This window comes from Pangasianodon hypophthalmus, chromosome 14, assembly GCF_027358585.1.
Source record: "Pangasianodon hypophthalmus isolate fPanHyp1 chromosome 14, fPanHyp1.pri, whole genome shotgun sequence".
Lineage (NCBI taxonomy): Eukaryota > Metazoa > Chordata > Actinopteri > Siluriformes > Pangasiidae > Pangasianodon > Pangasianodon hypophthalmus.
Window position 1 is genome coordinate 16,065,289 of NC_069723.1, and position 12,145 is coordinate 16,077,433.

The 12,145-nt window shown below is 35.5% G+C and overlaps 1 protein-coding gene across 2 annotated transcripts in view; it reads right to left on the bottom strand.

The window, feature by feature from the left end:
- The window catches only part of ptgir (prostaglandin I2 receptor), a 32,174-nt gene that overhangs the window by 9,264 nt on the left and 10,765 nt on the right, over positions 1-12,145 (bottom strand). The gene's annotated exons all lie outside the window — the stretch shown is intronic.

Here is a 12,145-nt window from a genome sequence, read left to right on the forward strand (position 1 = left end):
AGATACTTGTTCCCTGTACAAGATGGCAATCAATGCTCTTGCCTTCTTGTTCTTCTTGTTTTTCCTGTCATGCATTATTAAAACTTTGACAAGCACTTTTTTTTTTCACATTGAGTCGATTCAGCACATATCTTAATATTTACACTATAAAATGAATATTAATATTTCACGATAACTCTGAAACAATCTGTACTTAATAACACCAGTAATTCTTCTAGGTTGTATAAACAGTAAACAGTTTTATTCTTCCTTCTGATAAAGATGACAGATAATTGTTAGATATTTCCTTCTACTTGTAAAGGTAGTATAAATAAGGATGAGGTAATGTCTGGTACACACATAGGGTAATTAACTTTATGTATGAACTACTAGAGAATACGCATTACTGTGTTTTTCTGTCTATTAAAATAGTGTTCATGCATTACACACAGCCTGCATGTATTTTCAGCAGCCTGTTTCAACCGAAACATTGCATTAGTGCAAAGTAACACACACAAGCCACATGCCTGTAGAAATCTCTGGGTGTGGTACACTTTTCACACTTTATTTTTGTCAGTTTCCTTCGTTAATCAGACAGATTAATGTTTTGCCAAATGTGGTATCATTTTACTCTGGAATTTACTGGGCTACCTGTGAATGGCTTGCAACTGTGACTATTTAATGCACCCCTCCTCCAAAACGGTAGGACTGCTTCTGACTCAGTGGTGCTATGCCAAGCCTGACCCAAGTGCAGCCACTTCCTGGCAATGATGTGCAAATGACTCTTTAAGGCAGACAAGATCACTGAGCATTACTCTGTGCCAAAGATACTGGCTTGTAATCAAATATAGTCTACATTCTGCAGCCTGTCTCAGAGCCTAAAGTGAACTGCTTGCATACACTGTACTGAAGTGAAAGTATCATATAATTGTTGCAGATGTGGATTTCCCATACTGCATTTGTGGATAATGGTATTGCAGGATAATGCCTTGACAGCTACAAAGAAATGACATTATTTGCTCATCGACTGAATTGCTTCATACAGTTATTACCTAATTCAATAGCTCCTTATCAGTGTTGTATAAAGTAAGCAATAGTCATACTTCAGTAAAATTATATAGAAACTCACTGGCCACTTTAGGAACACCTGTAAACCTGCACATTCATGCAATTATCCAAACAGCCAATCACGTGGCAGCAGCACAATGCATAAAATCATGTAGGCACAGGACAAGAGCTTCAGTGAATGTTCACATAAAAACAGCAGAATGGGGAAAATGTATTTTCAGTAAATTTGACTGTTGAAAAGCATCATCTGGTCTTTTTCCAATCCTCAGCCATCCAGTTTTGGTGAACCTGTGCCTAGTGTAGCTTTAGATTCCTGTTATTGGCTGACAGGATCTCAATGACTTTAACTGTGGCATGGTTGTTGGTGCCAGATGGGCTGGTTTGAGTATTTCACAAAGTGCTGATCTCCTGGGATTTTCACACACAACAGTCTCTAGAGTTTATGCAGAATGGGGAAAAAACAAAAAAACATCCAAGTGAGCATCAGTTCTGCAGCCACAAGGTAGATGCTTACCATGGGTGTAAAAGGTGTTACCCACAAGAAAACTACTTGAGTAGAAGTTTCTGATGTTATGTGTGAAGAAATAAGTAGATATTAATCAACCCAACCAACAAACAAACAAAAAACGTTTGGTAACACTTACTGTGAAGCCAGTATTCATAAATCATTAGAGCTGTGGTTCCCCATAAGCAATTTAAAAACTCTAATGATTCATAAAGCTGTAATATTGTGTGATACATACTATGACAACTTAGAATCATATTGTAACATAAGTGTGTGCACAATAATAATGACCTGTAAATAATGATAAAGTAACTGTAATATTTATTAACAATTATAAAAACAAATGTCATCCTGAGTTTATAAAAATGCTTACAATGAATCATTACCAACTTACAAAAAATTGTAAGCACAGTTGTAATGATTTATGAATACTGGCTTTACAGAAGGTAGAAGGTTTGAAAACTAGACTTATTGCAGTTATTTACTCATGGACAGCGTAACCAAAACTTACAAAATATAAAAGAAAGAAGTGACATGAGCCATATGCACATGATCCATGGATCATAAGCTAGTCATAACCATGCTACTGTCAGCTGAGCTAGGCCACTGGGTAGGACATAGCAATGTAATGTAGTAGAGTGAAGCAATGTGTGTTTGGATTATACTGATTTCTACTGATGATAGCAGACTGAGGATGAAGAATTAACTTCAGTCACTTCACTGCAGTCTTCAGTGACAGCTAACACAAGACAGCTAGCTGACACAAGCTAACCTGACAAGATAACTATGCTGTTAAATTACAGTCAAATCGTTGAAAAAAAAAATTTATATATATGACATTTACAGTGAGGGAAGACAATTCATCTCTATGTACAGCATTTAGGAGGCTATAGTGGCTGCCTCAGCTAAACCTGAATGGTGAACAGATCAAGAAACTGACAGATTCAATGGATGGAAGGCTCATGGTGGTTACTGAAAAGAAGGGTGGCTATATTCATCACTGAATAGTTTTGAAGGGCCAAAATTGGTTTTTGTTAATTGTTATATGTTATTTTATGTTAGTTATTTGTTAAATAATACTTTAAGACTGAAGAATAAACAAGTAAGTGAAAGAAAAAATGATTTGAAATTTAGTTGCCTAATAATTGTGCACACTAAAAGTTGCCTAATAATTGTGCATGCTAATAGTTTCCCCTGAGATAGACAAATCACATTTTTTTCTTAAAATTAATCATTCTATTTTGATGTGAAATAAACATTTACGATCAACTGAGACCATTGTATTTGTTCACCAATAAAATTAAGCTGAGAAATACCATTTGCGTAATAATTGTTCATGTGTGTTGGTGTGTGTGTGTGTGTTTGTGTGTATATATATATATATATATATATTATATATATATATGTATATATATATATATACACACACATACATATACACACACACAAACTCACACTGTGTGTGTATCCCAAAATAACCACATTAATGCGTCATGTTTGGTCAACAAAATACACTAATATTTGCCAGCGTTGCTTAGCAACCAAAGCTTAATGATAACAGACTACATTGCGTGGCAGAAGAATGGTTTATTTCAAATATTTTTCAATAATTAATTGAACACTGGATTTTATCATATAGTTTTTGTTACTTTTTTTTTTTTAAATATAAATCACTAAGCCATACAAGGGCATGTGTTACAGTGATTTTATCATGGGTAAGGGGGGTTTTAGTCACTTTGCTTGAAATTTTCACTGATGTGCCAAATATTAGTGGTGTGTCATTCATGAATAAAATGGCTCTTTGAGGTGAATGTTGCTCCAATGAGCCATTGTGGTGATTGGACAGATGAGAATTAAAGGTCAAAAGTCATTTTTTTGATGAGTGAGGGCCAGCACAGTAGGCTTAATATTGGATATTGGCTTAATACTCTGGGGATGGGTCCCTACCACTTTCTGAAAGTGTAGTTTGTCAAAAAATTATAAATTTCAGTTTAGCCCTTTATGTACTGTTTGTTTTTTTCAGGGTGGTGTCTATAATAAAATGTCTCCTTCATAATAACGCTCTCACATCCGGATGGTTGACTTTCGACTGCTTGGCCAACCTGCTCCACTGTTTTTGTTTGATTCTTGCACAACCACGGAGGACATTACTATGCAAACACAGAGCACAACAACCAGATCAGCATAGACAGTGGCTCTGTGTCTTATAATTGTAAAAAGATGACATGCTGAAAGGACAAGAGGGACAGGGTGGACACGTAAAACTGGGTCTCAATGGAAGGATGAAAGGAAATGTGTTCAGGCCAGAGCAGGGCTCGATTCACGCTAATGCCTGTCTGTTTTGCAAGTCAGTGCGGCTGGGCAGAGCATCACCTTGTGCTTCCGCGCAGGAAGAGTCTGTGGAGCCAAATGCATATTACATGATAATGGAGTTACAAAATGGAAATAAGTCCAGGAGCCAACATGCTTTTAGGAAAGAAAGCTGACTTGGAGGATTATCATCAGCTCAGGGACTTTCCATAGATTCAAAATGCTGATCATTAAGATTTATGGCTTCTAATTTGGTTAGGGATTTCGTTCACTCATGAGTTTGTACTGGCATTGGTATAGCCATTATAAATGACAAGAGAAAGGTTCCAGCGATCGTGATGTGGAGTATTACTTTCTGGGTAAACAAAAAAGAGCACGAGCAGTTTCTGTACCTGCTCAGATCAAATAATAGAACATATTAGATGCAACATCAAAAAACAAGGTTTTATGGATATCTGCCATTTGTGGGTAAATTATATGCAGTTTGTTTTTCACTACTCATCACAAATACACACAAGCATTAATAAATGACGAATGGGCACGGAATATTTGTTTAAGCATCAACAAAGTGGTTGCAACATACCAAATACAGAATTGTGTTGCACCTAGTTTATAGTGTGACAAAGCCAATAAAGCACAGATCAATCAATCCAATATCCAGTAGGTGTGCATGGTGTTGGAAAAGCCTGAACTTTTCCAAAGCACATTTATGTGAATTTTTTTCCCTTTCAGCATTCTGCTTACACTGAATAGACACTACAATTGTGGAGTGAAATTTATCAGCCTCGAGATTAACACTTCAAATTAGGACAGCATGTATGTTTTTATTAAAACCAGTCTATCTGATAGCAGCTCTGGCCTTATCAGAGAGGAAGTGTATTTGCTGACCTGTATGTGATATACCCAAGCCCAACAAAGTGCTGATTAAAATCAGAGAAGCAGACTTACCACATTTTTAGTCAGTCATTCACTCACTTACGACGAAGCAAAGTCTTGTGAAAATATCTTTAGATACAAGCTTGTTAACGTAGCCAACAAGTGTCAGATAAACAGCACTGAGGTAACCAATGCAGAAACAAGGCCACATACAAGAGGACGATCAATTAAAATGTAAATATCAGTATTATAACAGTGACTACATAGTATTCATAGTGGGGATTTCCCAGCATTTTTTTTCCCCCAGAGAGAGATATCGTAAATGTTAGAAATAATTATTAAAATATGGATTAAAACCCCACAAAGGGGCTTAGGTTTACATTGGAAAATGTAATTCTAATACAGTACTGTTCAAAGGCTTTAGGCACATGGTTAAAAAAAAAAGTCCATGCAGCAAAAATGGTTTAAACAATAAGGAAATGAAAAGTTTCTAAATATCAGATATTATAAAGAGCAATAAACAGTATAAATCTAAATTCCATCAATATTTGCATATTATCTATATGTTTGGAATTCAACAAGGGACCTAGTCTGGACTTTTGAAAAGTCAGTTTAAGCACTCATAAGCAATCATGTACACTCATTCCATGCCATGTGTAGACACGTTGGCCTAAAGGTCCTGTATGACGTCCGTACTTGCGATTGGCAGGAAAACCCTATCAAGAGATCTAAAAAGACTATCTGGTCCCATTAGAGAAGTCTGTTTGAGAGTGTTGTAATGATGCTTTGCTGTTTGTCATTAGTGAGGGAGATCCAGGTGTGCATTTGAGGGGAAAAAACATTTTCCATAAAAACCTGATGTGTTTAGCTTGCTCACTAAAATAATCTACACAAGGAAATTAAGTAAGGTCAATTTGAATGCAACAAGGTAACTTGTTTCCACATGGAAACTTGAGTATAATGGATTTTACAGTGTTCTTTTTGTCAGTATTACAAAACACAGCAAGAGATGCTTGATATTCTTATCTGCTTGGTTGACTAAGTGTTGGGTAAGAAGTTAAAGTTGGTGTTAAAGATCATAGCACAGTCTGGCCTCTCAATGTGTTCAACGCTGAGGCTGGGCAGCGTGTCTGAAAAGCAAAACAAGTCCTCATTACTGATGGGTGCTGCACTTCAGATATGACACAAATGATCAACTTACACACAACCACTCTTAAAAATAAAGGTGACATAATAAAGAACCGCATTTTGGTTCCCTAAAAACCAGTGATGGATATGTAACAATTTTGTTAAGTGCACACAAAATCTTAAAATAAATTCCCACCATAAATTATGTGGAAGGATCTTTGTGGATGAAACTGGATATTTGGTTTATTGTGTCATTGATTATTCAGCATATTGTGGGTTTTTTTTTTTTATTTGTGGCAAAAATGGTTATAGAATTATGGACCAAAAGGTTCTTTAGGGAACCTAAAATGATTTTTTTTAGAGCAGAGGTTCTCAAACATTTTGTAGCCAGGTACCCTTTAACTGAAACAAATTCGAAGAACCCACTCCGTACATTTTCATGAACATTAATTAAATGTGTACAATGATATTTTGTTTCTATTTGAGAGTGCTAGAACTTTCTGTTCCTGAAATTTACATTGACAGAACACATTAAGTCCAAGTTTATTATTTATAGGCCTATTTTTTTTTTTGAGCTTTGGATTAAAACCATTTAATTCAAGGGAGCAGTCAAACACACAAATAACTACAGGTATACACTCAGTAATAAATATAATAATTTTGATAATGGTGGGTTATAATTTCCAGCCCTGTAACGAAATTTTAAAAAATCACAGTCCCACTGGCCATGATTCATGGACCCCACTTTGAGAACCACTACTTTAGAGAGGCAAAAAATTGTTTTTCTGTGGCATTGCTCTAAAGAACCATTTTTGGCATTTACTCTTGAGAGTGTACAGTTAACTTTGGCCATGGAATTTACATTAACCTCAACAAATGATCAATGCTGGACTTCTTCCAAATATATTTAAATGACTCCTCTGATTCTTTAAGGGTCAAAGATGGACGATTTCTCATACCATCACAACAACACTACAAAGAGCAGATCAACAGTCTCAACTTCAAACCACAAATTTCATAGTTATCGTGCATTTCATGGTTTTAATTAGATTTCCCCTTTATAGTAATCATATTTCCCGCTGGCCCTCGGAATAAACATGTGAACACACTCAACATATGGGAAGTTTGTTTTCCTGTGCTGCATGCATGATTGTGTAACAGTATCTGCAAAATAAATACAACTGACTTGGTTACATAATACAGCAAAGTTAAACTAGGCAAGTAATCATTGCTAAAGTTATAGTGTGCTATTATGCACATCAATTTTCCATAACATTTGAGTGCAACTCTCACATAATTCACAACATTTCTGTCTGCCATAAACACAGGAAGGACGTTTGTTTGTATATATATACTACACTATGCATGTAAACCACTCTATTCTTTATGGGCCATTAAATAAATATACAACTGTCTCATAAAAGAGAGGCATAAACGGTGTACAATTTCAAACTCTAAGCCATAAAATGAAAAAAAGGAAACGAAAAAAGAACATGTAGACACCTGTTATATGACCCAGAGAAGGAAGAAACAGTTAACACTTGGACACACCTCTGAATAGGATTTGCCCCTTTAGATCCTGCCTGGCTCCATGACAGAACAGTTTTGTGGTCTGGAGTATTTAAACACAACCACAACAGTATTCCCAACAGGTTTTTTTTATTAAATATTGTGACTCTAAACAACATAACATTGTAAAGAGGTCAACCTTTCCTGTATTAAGAGTAATTTCCCTAAAAATTACTGACATGTAGTTTCCAGATGTTGCGATTCCTGGCATCACAACATATCAGCCATTGGGGAGACTCAATTGAGTCAGTGATGCAGATGTGAACATGTCATCAATGAGTGTTAGTAACAGCATGGTGAACAAGTCTAAAGTTTAGTCTACTTACTGGAATGAACGCATGATTTGCCAGTAAGGTTCTTTAGCAGCAGCTGTCACCTTCCATAATAGCTGTACATGTACAAACACACACCACCTAATTCACAGTTCCTCTTCAGCTCACACTCTCTTTGACCCCAAAGAATTCAGAGCAGACAAATCTAAGCTGTGTAAGTGCAAGCATCACGAATAATTCCATTCTATCCACCTCTCATATGTTATGCCAGCACTACCAGCTCAACAGTACGCTTTATTTTTTATCAAGAAATTTAATACTCATATGTACAACAGTGCCAATGTGGGATGAGGACAGCTGTAGCTGGGCAGCTGTAATTACACACAGCTCAATAAAAATATTATCTATTCATCTTTTTTGTAGTTATCCACAAGTACCATACAAGCACCATATAGGCTGCACAATCATGATTGCAGATTATGTGTGCAATTATATGTGCATATAGAGTGTGCAACTGCAATGAATTTCTGTGGAGTTTATGCTTCACTTATGTGCATTAAAAAATAGAGACAATACATAAAACAAGTAAAACAATACCAAAAGCAGCTAAGTGAGGTATATCCAGCCTTAAATTAGAACAAACACTAAAAGAAAATATTCATTTATTCATCTTCAGTAACTGCTTTATCCTGGTCAGGGTTGCAGTGGGTCCCGAGCCTACACCATGCACACACACATTCATACACTCCACTCATTCTCATCTATGGGCAATTTAGCATAGCCAATATGTATATATATATGTAATGTGTGTGTGTGTGTGTGTGTGTATATCATTAAGCAGTTGAACAGTACGCATTGCACAGTCACAGCTAAAATAACCTGCATGTGGAAAATACTTAAGTATTAAAAGTATTTTAAGATATAATAAAAGTCCACAAAGATACAGCCCACTACTGATAAATGATGAGGCACTACATAAAGTCAACAGGCTCTTTACACTCCTTTCAGATAAGAGAAACTCCCAGGGAAGATTATATTCATTATGTGACTATAAAAGTAAATGATGTCCAGATTAAAATTGGCAAACAAGACAAGGGCAGTGGATATGATTTAAATCTGACTCTATAATTAGAACTTAATACAACATAATTTATTAAATACAAGGCAACTATTTCAAAATATCCCATTATTCATCAACTATGTATAAAATATAAATGCTTGGTCACTCGTAAGTCTTCAGAAAGTCATAAAACAATCATACATTAATAATCTTTTATGTAGAGGTAGAAATATATTATCTACAACATTTGCAGTACTTCATAAGAAAAATTTTCTCATGGTTTTCATAATCCATTAAACTAGAGTGAAAATGTTATTCTTTGCTTCAGATATATTCATATCCACACAGAGTAATTTGTGTGTGTGTGTATGTGTGTGTAAGTGTGAGCCCTGGTCTTGTATTACTGAAAGTAACTGCCCAGAACATTGGCAAGATGGCCACTGTCTTTAGTAGAAATAGAAGGCTTTTGTATAGATGAATCACATTCAAGTAATTGGGCTTTGGTCCATACTGAAAGTTTGCCTTCCAGTCATCCATAGCAACCACATAACATTCATTAAAACATTCCTGTTATCCTCAACAATAGTTCAGCCTTAATTCTTCCTTGATTATTCTTTCTGATAATTAGTCATGATTCTTTCTTGATTAATTCTTTGGTTAATCCTATAGAGCTGGAAACACAATTACCACACACCAATTAGTCACACTAATATTGATCTCAATGGTATTAAGGGTCTTAATATGAATGGCAATCACTAATGTCAGTTGGTAAGAAGATTGCTGATCAATTTCCTGGGATTTACAAGCAATTTCATTTTGCTAATGAAAGGAAGCAGCCTAGCACTGAGTCAGATACAAACAATTGGTTTTGGCCTGCACTGAATGCTTCAAATTATCCACAACAACCATGACTGTAAACATTTTAATCAACCAATCAATCAATAGAGCCGTTTCTGTGGTTCTGGAAAAGTGGCTAAATAAACATAACACTCTTTAGGGATTAGTCATAGTTTTAGATGAACAAAAAAGGACAGCAGTTATTATTAATCAACTCATATTCTACCACTGTTACTAAGTATAATCATTAATATGGTGAGGTTTTGTGATGAGGTTTATTTTTAACATTAAGGGGAGGAGTCTCCATTGTCAGCTTTTTGTAACAGTCAGATGTAAAGCTGTAACTTTAGGTTTTCTGTCACGGAAAAACTCAGGACAGAGGACTGTGCACTTCTTGGTAACAATCTGCATTTTGTCTTATTAATTTTAAGAAAAAGTTAAGGAATGACTGTTTATAGCTGCTATAAGGTAACTGATAACAGGAATTAACTTCTTATGGCTTTTCCACAACATTAAATATAATTCTAAATGTATGGCATCTTTTAATAAATAAAAAAAATTAGCAAATTGTTGTGGTATAAGAGGAATAAAACACTTTGAGACATGCTGTTATAGGAAAACAATCATCTTCACTTTGGGCTGCATTGCACCACCCTGTCTTTAATTACTTTCCTATGACAACATGCCCCTTACACATTACTTTTATTCCTTATTTTTATTCCTTCTGACGAATGAAGAGTTATGGATGGATGAGTAACACAAATAGCTGTTTCTGTTAGCATGTTCATAGAAACTGTATCTAACTGTCATCATAGAAATCAATTCCAGATGGCACTTCTTCATTCAACACAGTCATTCTGCAAATAACTCACACAACAGAAATGTCCAAGTTTTGAACAGAGTGGGTGTTCCTGTGGAGCAAGGAAAATAATGTTTTTTTTTTGTTGCATGTTTTGATGTGAAATTCACTTGGACCAGTGTGTCTGTCAATGTTGTTTTTTACTTTTATGCATGAGAGCAGATCCAATGCCATTAATCAGTTTATTTATTTTGTCAAAGGGGATACAGATCTAAGAAGCATCCCTTTACTAGATCATTATAAAGTATTTTTCTCTGGGCTCTCCCAGTGTACAATATCTCAAAAAGCTTTAAATCAACAAACAACAGCTGACTGCAGCCTGAAAGGTCTGCAAGTCTTTCCATTTAAACTATTCAATGATAGGAACTCTTGAGTCATTCATTTATTCCCTAAGCAGCAAGAAGCTATAACGGGATCAGTGTGGATTTCAGGTTTTCACATTTCATATAATACATTTCATATAAAGGGTAACAAGGCCTAACCCTTTTTTAATGCTTAAAATAAACCAATTAGCATGGGAAGGTTTCTAAAACAAAGGCTTCAGACATTAGCACACTTAGCTCTTTACACTCTTATACATTCACTCTGATATTGATCTTACTGATGATATATGCCTTAAAGTAGACAACAGTTAGTAAGATCAGTCGGTAAGAGCTGCTGATCAATTTTAATATGGTGAAAGAGCAGGGTATTAGCTATTAAAAGAAAGCAGCCCAACGGTGAAAGCTACTTTGTTGATGTGAATGTGATGGCTGTGCTGCTAGGTCTGGATAACAGATAAGTATAATTGTGCATTATCAGCATAGTGATGTGAAAGCCAACAAGAGAATGTACATAAAAGGAAAACTAGGGGGTTTAAAACAGAACCTTGTGGGACTCTTCATTTATTCATTCATTCATTCATTTATCTTTTGTAACCACTTTACCATTGTCAGGGTTGCAATGGCTCTGGAGCCTGGGAAACAATGGCTCTGAATCCTGGAATACATCCTGGATGGGACGCCAGTCCATCACAAGCATGTCCAAAGTGTTATAAGAATGAAATATCTTGACGGACAGAGTGAAAGTAGTGAATTTTCTCTTCATTCTAGTGCTGTGGTGGTCTAGATATTATTAAAGGTCACTTTAATAATATTTAGTGACCTTTATATTATTTAATTCATTCACTCATCTTCAGTATCCACTTTATCCTGGTCAGGGTTGAGATGGATTTTAATCAAGTCATAACACCAAATAATAAGTTAATAATTACAAGTTATGAACCATGAAGAGGAAGGCTGTACCACGTACAGAACCTGGCTTCTGCTTTTGTCCAGCGGGTTTTTCTACAGCCTAACACTAATCAATAATTTTAAGAGCTGTAATTGCAGCTCTTATGCAAACATGGATGTAAAAACCCCATGTGAGACTTCTCTGTTAAAAAACATGCTTCTCGCTCAAATACTTCTTCAAAATATATTCTGAGCTTATTTCACAACCAAGGCTTGCACTAAAAACATCTTAATAAGATATGACACTTGGTTTCTAGATAATGGTTTGTTTTGTTAAACATGTTAGAAATAGGCTTGGCCTTAGAGTCAAACATCGCATTAATTAATCCTAACTTATTTTGGCTCGCACAACATGTGTACAAACATCTATTATCTGTTAGCACACTGTACACTGCATTTTTTACACATATG